This window comes from Pinus tabuliformis, chromosome Q (genome assembly GCF_031772625.1).
Source record: "Pinus tabuliformis cultivar Carrire ecotype Pingquan chromosome Q, CPIR1, whole genome shotgun sequence".
Classification (NCBI taxonomy): Eukaryota; Viridiplantae; Streptophyta; class Pinopsida; order Pinales; family Pinaceae; genus Pinus; species Pinus tabuliformis.
Genome location: NC_142296.1, coordinates 678846336 through 678859674, shown reverse-complemented (window position 1 = coordinate 678859674; position 13339 = coordinate 678846336).

Here is a 13339-nt window from a genome sequence, read left to right as displayed (position 1 = left end):
CCTTTACTCTTAAGCCCCAAGCGCTAAGTTAAAAAACAAAAAAAAAGCCACATATAACCCGTGCCCATATACTCGCACGCCTTCATAAACCCTCCGCAACAATCTCAATCGTCGATCATTGCGTCCTGATCCAATTGTCCCCATCATATCTAATGAATAAGCTTCCCTTTATTTCCCCACCGTCTGATCGCCTACCAAGCGATCCAACGTCATTCGCTCCTCCCGTGCCCGCAAACTGACCACGTGATAACTCACGATCAAAAGCGGTTTCCACTGCCATGCGTCATCCCTTGAATAGTATCGCATGCTGTTTTACGTAGACCGCCTAACCGTCAACGGCGATGCGATCAATACAGCTCACTCCCAAAACCGCTCGTCTCACCCGATAACCTCCGTGCACCTTCGACGCTCGATGACCATTGGATCCGTTTGCCCGTGATCCAATGACCTTCACCCACTCCACTTCCATACCTCCCGGTACTCCTTGCCAAGCACTCCCCGCCATCGATCCACCCAATCTAACAGCCGATCTTCTTCCTCCATCCATCCCGACTATCCACGTCCATAACCATTCCATACTCCCGAAAGGATGAAGGTGGCCTGCATCCATGTACTCGGCGCAGTAACTCCTCAACAACCGCATTCAATAGGAAGGATGGTCGAGAAGGAAAAGGACAAGCCTCGAGCAGTCAAATGCATTTAGCAGTTAGGGAATTTCATCCATACGACACTCCACCTACTCGAGAAGTACAACAGAGCACTCGAGAAGATCAAATTCGTTCACTGAAGCAGATGGATTGCACTAGAGACTCCATAAAGTAGTTAAGGCAGTTGGTGGTCAATTATGACCCCTCCACGCCTAGAATAGCAGAATGTCTTTGTAATGAAACTCTATATATACCCAAAAAATAGATGTAATCAGGGTTGATGGTTGTTGTTTTGATATAAGGTTCAACTTCTAGAGACTGTAATTGCTTTGATACTTGCAGTGTCTCGTCTTCATTTTCAGCTAATACAAGCTTCTTTTGCTATTAATTGCTCACTTTCATTTTCTATTCTGTTCTAGGCTATGCTTGATATGCTTTTTTCCTAAACTCTTGATGTTTAGCATTAGAGGAGCTGTCATCCTACCTCTATGTTTAAATGTTGCATGTATCAGTGAATGTGTTAATCAGGTTTAATTGTCATCCTATCTATACACTAGGGAATTAGATTTGTAGACCTCTTTGCTAGTTGCAGCCGGCCATCACAGGGTCCCGTGCATCTGCTGGTGTGGTCAGTATTCTCCATATCCACCCAATCCTTAAACTGTGAGTTATTGGTGGTCTAAATCCTTGTGGTCTGGGGGTGTTCACACATGTTTGGGGTCAAGCAAAGTAGAAGTGGTTATCTGGCTTGAAAAAGCATCATTCCTTCCATTCATCCATTTCCAACATTAAGTTGAGTTGGTAATGTTCCCGAGCATCTTCGAGCTACAACCTATGAGGGTTTCTTGGGGTGATAACATTGATTGGTGCCGTTGTCGGGGAGAGGAGATTGAAGCTCAGCTTCCCTGGGAGAACGACACAGTTCCATGCTTTGATGATAGACAAAGTCTGGACACATTTCTGGTTGTAATCATCTCTCTGGCGACTCTACTAGAGAAGCTCCCTGGTGGCAACTCTACATTACAGTTCTGGCTCATTTCGTGAGGCAGACTCAGAGAAATCCTTAAAAGGCACCAGCTGACCCAATGCTTGACACTGAGAATATTGCTAAGCAAAAGAAAACATCACAGAAAGGAGCATCAGGATTAGGTAAGCCCAAGAAATCTTATGTGTCTCTACAGGAGAAGATTATAGCTGAAAATGTACATTTTGAAGATATAGACCCTAGTACTGTTAGTGAACTACCTTCAAAGATTCATAGAGCTCCTTGTTCAAACAATTCCCCTTTGGATCTCAGTCCAAAGAAAGCCTCCCATATAGTCCATCATATTCCCTTCTGTCTGTCATCTATTTCATTACTTCCTACCATTCAATCTGCCAGTATCCTTCCACCTATCATGGCAGGCCAACAAGCTCCCACAAAGATTGAAAGAATCATAACTGCTAGGTATGGACCCCTAGTCTTGCCTGTTCCTTTGAATGCCATGCCTGCAGGAGAATATCAGAAATATATGCCCAAATTCACTGGTACAGAGGGAGTAACAGATGAAGAACACCTTGAATCTTTTTATAGCTATGCTGATACCCTAGATATTAGTGAAGATGATGTGTGGATGAGTGTATTTGTCCAAAGCCTTGCTGGAAAGGCTAGAAAGTGGTTCAGAGAATTTCCCCATAGGTCCATAGCAGACATTGAAGCATTGGATGATGCATTCCTGAAGCAATGGGGAGATAGAAAAGATTTTCTCTATTACCATACAGAGTTTGGAAACCTAAAGAGGGAGAATGGGGAATAATTTTCTGATTTTAATAAAAGGTTTAACCGTATGTATACTAAGATACTAGCTGAAGTAAAGCCTATCCCCACCTCTGCCAAACTCACTTATGCTAATGCTTTTGACTCAGATTTCTGCCTGCTTTTGAGAGAAAGAAGATGTGCCACTCTAGTTGATATGCAAGATGCAGCACTGGAGGTGGAATCAAATATTATGGCTACAGAAAAGCTTAAAACTCATGTTGATATAAGAAGGCAGAGAAGTGAGGATTCTTCTTCCTCTGCTTCATCTTTAGAACCTAAACTAGATAAAATGACTAAGATGATAGAGTCATTGGTTGCTGAGATATCTAAGCTGAAAGTTGAGCAAAGTTTTGCGAAAACAAGGTTTCAAAAAACATTTTCTCCAAGAAATCCAAATCCATTCAGAAGAGCAAATGAATAGTTGCAAATCATTCAAAGGGGTAAAGAAGAAAATGAAGAACAAAGAGTTAAGGCTCCTTTCCAAAATGTAGTCATGGAGGAGGAGCAGTTTGAAGAAGAGGATGAAATTCATTGCATCGAAGACAAAGGCAGTTCTGCCTTTTCGACATTGACTGCATATGAAGAATCATTACAACAGGACCAAACCAGTCAAGAGTGGGACAGAGGGGCTGTTCTGTAGACTGGTGAACAGCAAAGATATAATCTGAGGTCAAAAGCAAACAATGTCAAGGAGAACCCTGCCTAAAGAGTTGTTGTCCAAATAGAGCAATAGAATATCAAATAGAAGAAGCCAGCAGCTGATCTAGTCATCCTCAAAGTGCCATCTCAAGAGGTAAGAGGTCCTGATAAGTCCCCTTCCCCTTTCAGTTTTGAGTCAGAAGTCTAGAAACTAAAAATATCTGTGCCTCTGATAGAACTGGTAAAGAGTGAAGTTTTTAGAAAGCCTGTCCTTGAGGCTCTTGAGCTAAAAGCCTCACAAACCTCCACTGACTATGTCAATTTGCAAGATGACAAGCCTACAATTGTGCTTAGCCCGATGACCAAATCTCCTGATGATAATTCTCCATCATTTTATGTCTCCTTGACCATTCATGACAAAATCCTCCACAATTGCCTGCTAGACACAGGGGCCAGCCACAATCTGATGCCTAAAGCTATCATGGAAGAGTTAGGCCTTGATATCACTAGACCATATCATGATTTATTCTCTTTTTATTCAAGGAAAGTAAAATGCCTAGGATTGATCAAAGACTTGGCCATTACCCTAACTCAGCTGCCCATGAAGAGTATGATGATGGATATTGTGGTAGCAGATGTCCCTCCCAAGTTTGGCATGCTATTGTCCAGAGGGTGGATTAAGAGACTAGGTGGGACTTTACAGAATGACTTACCTTATGCCATTGTCCCAGATTTTGGAGGAGAAAGCAGGAGATTGTACAAAGAAGCACATCTGGCCTACAGCATTAGTGATGAGAAGAATCCTTCCAATCATCCCATTTATGCTGTGGACACTGACTTTGGAGCTTGTATTCTCCAAATTGAAGAATCCCAAAATGCCTCAATACATATTAGGAAACCAATAATCTAGGCCATGGGAAAGCAAGGAGGTCTGGTTTGGGAGATGCTCTTTGATGGAGCATGTTCTAGTGAGACTGCAGGAGCAGGGGTGGTGCTGATATCTCCAGAACAAGAAAGCACACATCTGTCTTTTAAGCTAGCTTTTCAAGTCACAAACAATATAGCAGAGTATGAGGCTTTGCTATTGGGCCTTAATGCAGCTAAAGACAGAGGGATCAAGAACATAAAGGTGTTTGGAGATGTTGATTCTATCATTCAACAAGTGAATAAAACATTTCAAGAAAAGCACCCAAGGTTGAAAGCATATAGAGATGAGGTATGGAGACTCAAAGATTCTTTTGACAATTTTTGTATCTCATATATCCCCAGAGTAAAAAATCAGCTTGCCGATTCCCTTGCTATGTCTACTAGCATGTTTATTCCTCCCATGCCTTCGAGACTAGTTTATGAAGTTTAGATGAAATATAGACCATCCTTGCCTAATAATGTCCAGCATTGGAAATTTTTTGAAAATGATGATGAAGTGAATAGGTTTCTGCAAGTCATTGATGAATTTTCTGAGATGCAAATTGACCAAGATAATAAAGCCTTGGAAGAAAATCCCCAATCCTAGCTTCGAGACAGAATTGGTAAAGATAGCATTGTCAAACTGTCCAGCAATCATATACCTAAGGGTCTGGTTCCATTAGAAAAGTTGTTTGACCAAAATGATATGCCTTATAAGGCTGCCCACAAAGAATACCAATCTGTAGCTTGTAAGCATAATATAGGGAGTTCAGATCAGCCCAGATACATAAATCTATCCACTCATCTGTCTACTGCCCATAGTGCTGAATAATACAATTTAATGAAACAATTTGCTGATGTCTTTGCCTGGGAATATAGTGACCTGAAAACATATGACAAGAAGATCATCTAGCATAAAATCCCTTTAGAGAAAGACACCATTCCTTTCAAGCAGAAGCTGAGATCGATAAATCCTTTGCTCCTCCCTTTAATTGAAAAAGAGATAAAAAAGTTACTGGCTGCCAAAATCATAGTCCCTCTCAGATATTCAAAGTGGGTAGCCAACCTGGTAGTGGTGAGGAAGAAAAGTGGAGAAATCAGACTCTGTGTTCATTTCAAAAATTTAAACAAATGCTCCAAGAAAGACAACTATCCTCTTCCCAAGATGGAGCATTTGCTGCAGAAGGTCTCAGGGGCCAAAGTGATGTCTTTCTTGGATGGATTTTCAGGCTATAATTAGGTTGTTCTACATCCAGATGACCAAGAGAAGACTGCATTCACCACTCCTTGGGGCACTTTTATGTATTCCAAGATGCCTTTTGGACTAATGAATGTTGGAGCCACCTTTCAAAGAGCTATGGATATAGCATTTGTGGGAGAGAAGGATAAGTTTGTCCTTATCTACCTTGATGATATAACAGTGTACTCTAGTAGCCATCATGACCATTTGCAGCATTTGAAAAGGGTGTTCCTGAAGTGCAAAAGGTTTGGGATTTCAATCAATCCTAAAAAATCACAGTTTGCTTTAGAAGAGGGTAAGCTGTTAGGACATGTCGTTTCTGCTATAGGTGTCTGAACTGACCCAGAAAGAGTAAAAGAAATGCAGACCTTGTCTGTTCTAAGATTAAAGAAGGATATCCAGTCCTTTCTGGGCAATACAAATTTTGTAAGGAGGTTCATCCCAAATTTTGCAGAACTTGTAAAGCACATTACCCCCATGTTGAGAAAGGGGTTGGAGATAAAATGGACTGATGTAGCAAGAAGATCCTTTGAGTCCATTAAGAAAGCTATTATGGAAGCTCCCACTTTAAGAAGTCCAGATTACAGCAAGGAGTTCCATATATTTTCATTTGCCTCTGATGACACCCTTGCAGCAATTTTATTGCAGGGAGATGAAGAAGGCTCAGAGCATCCATTGGCATTCTTCAGCAAAACCTTAAGGGATGCTGAGCTGAGGTATGATATCATTGAAAAACATTCATATGCTCTGATAAAGTCTTTGAAAGCTTTTAGAATTTACATTCTGCATTCCAAGATAATTGCATATGTGCCCCCTGCTTCAATAAAGGATGTCCTAACGCAACCTGATGCTAATGGAAGAAGGGCTAAATGGATTGCAGAGTTAATTGAATTTATTATAGAATTGAAGCCCACCAAGCTTATCAGAGGTCAGGGCCTCGTCAGACTATTGGCTAAAGAAAATTGCAGAACACTGGACATAAATTTCATAAGCACAGATGCAGAAAGGGATCAACTAGAAGAAGAAACAACTGAACCAGGAAAAAATCAGTCATTGGCAGAAAATTTAGCTTCTTGTGATTGGTACTCTGCAATAGGTCAATTTTTTCTGAAGCTAGAAATTCCTCCAGGCTTTAGTGCAAGACAAGCCAAAACTGTTAAGCTCAAGGCAGCTAAATATTACATTCATAAAAACCTGCTCTACTGGAGGGACCCATTTGGAATGCTTTTAAGGTCTCTGGATGAAGAACAATCAATGGACGTTATGCAACATTTTCATTCCAGCATGTGTGGAGGACACCATTATTGGAAAACTACAACCCACAAGATCCTTAGAGCTGGGTACTATTGGCTCACCTTATTTTCTAATGTCTTTTCATTTGTTAAATCTTTTGACAGGTGCCAAAGATTTGAAGGGAAACAACAATTGAGGTCCCTGCTCTTAAAACCAATACATGCAAATGGCCCTTTTCAATAGTGGGGCTTGGATTTCATTGGAAAGATCAATCCACATTCCAGTGGCCAGCACAGATGGATATTAGTAGCCACTGACTACTTCACTAAGTGGATTGAAGCAATCCCTACCAAGAAGGCTGATCATAATGTGGTCATGAAGTTTTTGACAGAGCATATCTTCACCAGATTTGGTTGTCAACATAAATTAGTCATAGACAATGCAACAGCCTTCAGGGCAAAAGAATTGGTGGATATGTGTGACTCAATGGGCATTAAGCTGGTTCATTCCACCTCATATTACCCTCAGGGCAATGGTCTAGCAGAATCTTCCAACAAAAGCCTTATAAGAATAATTAAAAAACTACTGGAAGAAACTACTGGAAGACAACAAAAAGAATTGGGATTCTATGCTCAAATATGCACTGTATGCTAACAGAGTGACCATCAAGAAATCCATAGGTAATTCTCCATTCAAGTTGATATATAGCACCGAGGTTGTGTTTCCAATTCAGTTAACTCTCCCCATGGCAAAGTTCTTACAAGAGGAATAGAACGAGGAAGAAGACATGGCAAAAAGGATCACTGATTTAGCATAGGTACACAAGATCAAAGAACAGCTGGTTGAAAAGTCTGCAGCAGATTAGAAGAAGATCAAGGAAGCTTTTGACATAAGGACAAAAATAGATAATTTTTAGGTTGTAGACTTGGTCCTGAAGTGGGATGCACTGAAAAAGAGAGGCAACCATGGGAAGTTTGATGCCTTCTGGACAGGGCCTTTTATTATTTCTCATATTCAAGGGAATAATACCTTCATGCTGAAAAGTATGGTAGGAGAAGCAGTTTTTAATGGCCCAGTCAATGGGCGTTTTCTGAAAATTTATGTTATTTAAGGTCTTTTGGCCTTAAAATTGTAAATATGTTGTTTTATCAGTTTTTAGTGTAAGCTCAGTTAGACTCCATGCCCAATGGACCACTAAGAAATTTTGCTAATTGGTTTTTATAGGAAATGCATTGATCTGCAAGTTCTTGAGACCTCACAGGGAGGATCTCATCCCGAGAAAGAGTCGGTGTTAGCTCTGCTAAATAATCAGGATTTTCTAAAGCCGGGGGCCACTTCATCCATGGTCATGTTCAAAAAGGAGGCCCGTACTAGTCGCTCTCACCTTCCCCTCCACCTCATCTATCCTCCTTTCACCTCCATTTCCCGGGGCTTGCTATCAAAATTCATATGAAAATCTTTACTCTTAAGCCCCAAGCACTAAGTTAAAAAAAAAAAAGCCACATATAACCCACGCCCATATACTCACACGCCTTCATAAACCCCTCGCAGCAATCTCAGGCATTGATCACCGCGTCCTAATCCAATTGTCCCCGTCATATCTAATGAATAAGCTGCCCTTTATTTAGCCACCATCTGATCGCCTACCAAGCAATCCAACGTCGTTTGGTCCTCCCGTGCCCGCAAACTGACCAGGTGATAAATCGCGATCAAAATTGGTTTCCACTGCGATGCGTCATCCCCTGAACAGTATCGCACGTTGTTGTACATAGACTGCTTAACCCTCAATGGTGGTGCGATCAATACAACTCACCACCAAAACCGCTCGTCCTGCTCAATAACCTTTGCGCACCTTCAACACCTGATGATTGTTGGATCCATCCGCCCGTGATCCAATGACCTTCACCCACTCCACTTCCATACCTCCCGGTACTCCTTGCCAAGCACTCCTCACAGTCGATCCACCCAATATAATGGCCGATCTTCTTCCTGCATCTGTGTCGACTATCCACGTCCATAACCATTCCATACACCCAAAAGGATGAAGGTGGCCTGCATCCATGTACTCGATGCAGTAACTCCTCAATGACCGCATGCAATAGGAAGGATGGTCGAGAAGGAAAAGGACAAGTCTCGAGCAGCCAAATGCATTTAGTAGTTAGGGAATTTCATCCATACGACACTTCTCCTGCTCGAGAAGTACAACTGAGCACTCGAGAAGATCAAATTCGTTCACTGAAGCAGGCAGATTGCACCAGAGACTCCATCAAGTAGTTAAAGCCATTGGTGGTCAATTATGACCCCTCCATGCCTAGAATAGTAGAACGTCTTTGTAATGAAACTCTATATATACCAAAAAAATAGATGTAATCATGGTTGATGGTTGTTGTTTTGATGTAAGGTTCAACTTCTGGAGACTATAATTGCTTTGATACTTGCAGCGTCTTGTCTTCATTTTCAGCTAATACAAGCTTCTTTTGCTGTTAGTTGCTCACTTTCCATTTCTATTCTGTTCGAGGCTGTCCTTGATATGCATTTTTCCTGAACTCTTGATGTTTAGCATTAGAGGAACTGTCATCCTACCTCGGTGTTTAAATGTTGCATGTATCAGTGAATGTGTTAATCAAGTTTCTTTTCACTTAGTGACAGAGAGCTGTCATCCTATCTATACACTAGGGAATTATATTTGTAGACCTCTTTACTGGTTGCAACCAGCCATCACAGGGTCCTGTGCATTTTCTGGTGAGCTCAGTATTCTCCATATGCACACAATCCTTAAACTGTGAGTAATTTGTGGTCTAAAGCCTTGTGGTCTAGGGGTGTTCACGCATGTCTAGGGTCAAGCAAATTAGAAGTGGTTATCTGGCTTGAACAAGCATCATTCCTTCCATTCATCCATTTCCAACATTAAGTTGAGTTTGTAATGTTCCCGAGCATCTCCGAGCTACAACCTAGGAGAGTTTCTTGGGGTGATAACAATGATAATTAAAGAGAAATTACCAAGGACTTATGTACGGCAGTCAATCTTCCCGAATGCTATGTTCGGTGCATTACGATCGGTAGGGCGGTAGACTCAGCTTCCTATGGATAAAGGATATAAGCCTATTGTGGTCTCCCAATATATACTCGATGGTATGGAGAGCACAAGTCCGTGCTAGCACTTGTCGTATCAAGGAGGAGGAATCACCCAACCTTCAATGAAAATGATAGTTGCTAGATTTTACGACACCGGAAGACGTCTCTAGCCTAGACCTCTAGATGTGTTGCGTTAAGTTCCAAAGCATTGTTAATTTCATTGAAATTTATTTTAGAGTTGATCTTGTTTAAATTTTTCCTTTCAATGGTTCACCACATGATGTTGATTTGAAATTCCTAAAAATGAAATCTACAATGATAAACAATCATTGTTTATTTTGAGCAATGCTACTAGGGAAAGAAGATTACAATTCTTTCAAACAAAGAGCAAAGAGTACACACTAGTGCACTTTCCTAAATCATTTTTCACACACAAACTAAATGCAAATGCAAATGCATGCATTTTTTTTCATTCTCTTTGATGTGAAAAATGCCCAAAAAAGAAAACTAAATGCAACGAAGATCTGAAATATGTCTTTCAAAGCGACATTTTCAACAATTTCTTTTTAAAAATAGAAAGGAAGACTAAATGACAATTTTCAATTTCGAATAGAAAATGATTTCGACACTTAAATATCAACAAATCAAACCAAATACTTGACAAAAAGTTTAATCGACTATCCAGGGAAGGAAGACTCAACGACACTTCTCTTTTTGACACAAAACGACAGTTACGACACTTTTTGTACCAAAACGACAGATCGATTTAAGAAACTTTTCTACAAAGGATTGTAAATGATGGATGAATACATAAAAAGATTTACTAATCCTAATAAATGGAGGCTAACCTATTTGATGCAAGGAGGCTTCAGTAAGGAGGCACTGTTCATAAGCAGCAAATCAACTAAATAGAACTGAAAACGAGGACAAAAACACCAAATTTCAAGAATGGAAATAGGTTCAGTCAGTCATTGCACCTAGGCTTCATAGAAACAGGGATGCATCACACTTTATAGGCTTGGGAGATGCGCTTCATACTGGTTCACAGTGACAGACAGTGTGATGGGCCAGGGAGCGCAACTGAAATGGGTTTTGGCTCAAATTTGTAGCTGATTTCAGTAAGTTAAGCTGAGGTATGATGGATAGTAAAGAGAAAAGTACAAAGGAATGATCTTGAGAGGTTACTGAGCTACCAAAAGAGCATCTAGAATGCTCGTAAGTCAAATGTTTAATTCATAAAGTAAACCAGAGATTGAAGGAAACAACATTCATCTACTATGCGATTGCAAAGCAAGAGCAGTTCGAAGGCTACCTGGCTAGCTTCAGGCTCCGTCTATATTTTATAAAACAAACAATAACAACAAACAATAAGAACAAACAAACATCTATTCGCTCCCCAGTGGAGTCACCAATTTGTTTCTGGGAAAACTAGTGTCTTTTCGATCGACTAGCCCTCTAGGTTTGGCAGCTATCCTAGAAACAAAAGTTTAAAGCAATTTTTGATTTCTTCTATATATAATAGATAAGAGAAAGACAAAGGAACCAACCTGGATCTTCTGCTTAACTCCTTGCTTGATCTCTCTCCCCTTGACAGAACTTGCAACTCCTATCTGTACTTATCCCGCTTGGAGAGTACCTGTAGAAACATAGTAATAAAGAACCATCAAAGCATCTTGATTTATTATATCGTAATCATTACAGAATTAGAAATATAATGAACATACAATGGCATTCACAAATAATAACATTCACAATTGCATAGTTATATGGAAGAAAACTCAAAGAACTTTATTAAATAAAAGGTAGAATTACAACCCAGTTGTCTGATCCAACATCATCCTCCCAGCATCAAGCCCTCTTCACCTCATGAAATAGCAAGATCACAACAACAATACAATGATCTTTCCTTAATTACAAACTATCAGCACCTAGTTGCAATTCACAATATTCTATCCTCCGGATCTCTTAGATGGGGGATCCATTTATAGATGTGTGCAAGGGTGTGAGTCATCTCTGGGTTTTTGATTAGTGTCATTCCACTTGTTGCATTTGGTTCCACTTGGAGATTTCTTGGATCTCTTACTCATCCCTTGGCAAATTCAGAGAGGCAAGTGTCATAGGAGAAGTTTCTAGAAGATTCCATGAGAATCCACTTAGCAAACTACCCCAGACATTTGTCCATCCTTGCTTGTCGCACCCTATAGAAGGCCTCATCAGTATGCATCACACCTAGCTAGTGTAGAAGTCAATATGCATCGCACGTTGACAGTGGAGCAGTCAGTATGGTCCAATTTAGGCCAATTCTGGATGGTTTTCAGGTGGAACTTTTGGGGAATGATGTAATCAAATGACCATGTTATTTTAGGGTATGAAACAACACTTTTATGGGTTAAATAACCCTAGTTTATCGACATATAAGATTGGGGTTGAAGTGCCCTAATATGTCTATAACACTTAGGGAGATAATTTGGAAATACAAGTTGAAAAACTAGTTTTATTATTTTACTATTTTTTAATCTTTTTACCTTTTTACTCCAGAAATGGTGAATCATCCCTGATGGTTGACCTCATCAACTTGAATCTTATTAGTTCTTATAAAGTTTATCTTGGTTGTACATTTTTCTTAGGAGGCCCATTTTAGACCTCAATATTCCCCTACTGCTCCGTGAGATGTTCTTCCTATAGTAACTCTCACTCAAATGGGTCTTCCTTCAACAAGACAAGCTAAAACAAATATCACATGATGTGGCAACAAATATCCCTCAACATAATGGTAATGAGGGATATCAACAATAAATACATCATCTCAGCAAATCAGGAAGAAATACATGGCATAATTGCATCATATACCTCCACTTTCGAATTTGGATGAAAAATCCAAAGTTGAGCTACTAAAATGGACCGCACAACTGAATTCTTGGGGATGAGTGGTGTATAATCGGTTATAGACTTGTCCAATTCTAAAACCATCAAATTTTGGACCCTTGGGAATCTTGAAGATTCCCCCAAAAATTTCTTCTCGAAGATCACTGGAAAATCCATAGCTCAAATGAACATTTTGAGCACACCATTGTGCTTCTTGCGAAATTATGTTAAAAATGACTATAAATTCAACATCTTTATGGAACTACCGAAAATCAGCCTCCAAGAAGATTTTTTTTGCTACTAGACATCTACATTTCTATTGCTCAGATGGAGGACAAACTCCATGGTTGGAATCTTGGCGAGAAAGCGTGCAAAAGTTACTATAATCAAGACAAATTTTGTCACTAGCACCTCTAGCCCTCAATGGAATCTTTCCCAACATCTTGACATTCTCTTGCTCATGGTTCTGCCCTCCTGCAACTTACGGTTCTGCTCCTGGTTCCACTGGTCAGAAGCACTCCATCCATCACTGAGAAAATGATGCTGGTTCTTATAGAAATTGGTGGGTGGACTTATCAATGTATGACTTTTTGGCTTAATGCCAAAGTTGACACATTAGTGGGGAGTCAGGCCAGGTTCAAAACCTGCCCACTATAGTTTTAGATAGTGGAAGTTATACCCATTGACGGTCAATACCATAACTAAACATGGTATAATGTTAATGTGGTTTGTGACATATAAATATTTGTTTGTGTTTGGTTTAAATTATAACAATTTATACATTATATGGTTATATATATACACAATGCCAAATTTGTTGACGACTAATATATGTTGGTTTTTGTTTTATAAATGCATTCGTTGGTTATGTTTATATAACCATATATATTTTTTCACATCATTTGTTTAATGTATATTTTTAATATATGGTTTTTA